Source organism: Mastomys coucha, unplaced genomic scaffold (genome assembly GCF_008632895.1).
Source record: "Mastomys coucha isolate ucsf_1 unplaced genomic scaffold, UCSF_Mcou_1 pScaffold3, whole genome shotgun sequence".
In the NCBI taxonomy this organism is placed as follows: domain Eukaryota; kingdom Metazoa; phylum Chordata; class Mammalia; order Rodentia; family Muridae; genus Mastomys; species Mastomys coucha.
This window is the reverse complement of record NW_022196909.1, coordinates 20,179,308-20,181,003: the sequence shown is the minus strand read 5'-3', so window position 1 is coordinate 20,181,003 and position 1,696 is coordinate 20,179,308. Positions and strand designations below refer to the sequence as shown.

Here is a 1,696-nt window from a genome sequence, read left to right as displayed (position 1 = left end):
AAAAAAAAAAAAAAAAAAAAAGGATTGAAGTAGGGTACACAATCCTCAAATTTCTCTCTGAGAAAAAAGGAGAGGATAGATAATTTATGCTAGCGTTTCTTCTGGGCTCTGCCCACAGTTACCCGGGAATAGCCAGGTGTGCCTGACTCACTATAAAAGGGGCTGCTTGCCCTCTCCTCTCTCTCTTCTCTTCTCCTCTTGCTTTTGCTCCCTTATCCTCTTCCCCCTCTCTACCATTCTCCACCCCCCTCACTTGATATGCGCATGGCCAGCCTCTACCCCTCTACTCTCTCTCCCTCCTGTTCCCTTCTCTATCTCTGCCTTTCTCTGTCTCTATTCCCTCAACTCCCCTCCTCATGCCCTAAGGAAACTATTCTATACTATACCACAGTGTAGTTGGTACCTCAGATGGAAGGGATGCCTTAGCATGGGCCCACAGAGGCACTCCCTTCTCCCACACCATACCATGCCTCCACCAAACATATTCCTTTCTCCTTTTCATAAAACACAACAATTTATATTAAACATTTACAGATGTTGAAGACTAAGAGAAACAGCTTTTTTTGGAGTGTGTTGTCCTATTTGAAGGAACATTTGAAGACCGAAAATAAGGCAGAAAGAAATAGTATAAATCTCTAGTAACTGACTCTAAATAACAACCTGGTTGTGGTGTGAAAAGGAAATAAGAACAATTATCTAATGATGCTAAATGAGTTACATGAGCACAAACACTAGAGAAAACAATTGAGGTTATAAAAATTATACATGAGCAAAGCAAAAGCACACACACAAATAAACACACACATAAACACACCCAAATACCACCACCATCCACCACCAAAATAAATAAATAAATAAATAAATAAATAAATAAATAAATAAATAAATAAACCTTAACCAACCAAACAAAAATACCCATGATAAAAAAAGTCAGGAATAGAAATGTATGCCCCAAATCCTAGTACATAAGAGACCGAACCATGAAGGGAGCAAAGTTGAGGACAGCCTGTACTACTCAGAAAGTTCACGACCAGCTTCAGTTATATAATGAGACTCTGCCTCAAAAACCAAACAACCACTAAGAAACTAAATCAAAAAGAAGCAAAGGGTCATTTTTAACAATAGAATAAAATAAACTGAAATGAAAAAGTTCAAGAAATTTGAACTGTTCTTTTGCTGGAGCAGAAGAACAAGCAAACTCAAAGGTAGTTCATTTGAAATTACCTCTTGGGTGAATAAAAAAAGCAAACAGAATTTAAGGCATGAAGAAAACCTAAAGAATTATGGTGGACTGTGACAGGGTAAGACAGTGCGAAGGTTCTTCCATCTTGTCTTCTTGCTGAGGTGATTGCAGATTTAGCTAGGATTTCATTTCTTGATAGAAAATCTCATGGAAAATTATCCAGTTCTATTCTAGGAACCCAAGGTTGTGATATTCTAGCTAACTTAGCTTGTGTTTAATTGTTTAAACCTGCCAGGCGGTGGTGGCGCACGCCTTTAATCCCAGCACTTGGGAAGCAGAGGCAGGCGGATTTCTGAGTTCGAGGCCAGGCTGGTCTACAGAGTGAGTCCAGGACAGCCAGGAAACCCTGTCTCAAAAAACCAATATATATATGTATATATATATAATTAATATATATATATATAATTATATGTATATATATATAATTATAATAATTATATATATAATATATAC

The 1,696-nt window shown here is 37.5% G+C and overlaps 1 long non-coding RNA gene across 1 annotated transcript in view; it reads right to left on the bottom strand.

The window, feature by feature from the left end:
* The window catches only part of LOC116075045, a 23,212-nt gene that overhangs the window by 5,097 nt on the left and 16,419 nt on the right, over positions 1 to 1,696 (bottom strand). The gene's annotated exons all lie outside the window — the stretch shown is intronic.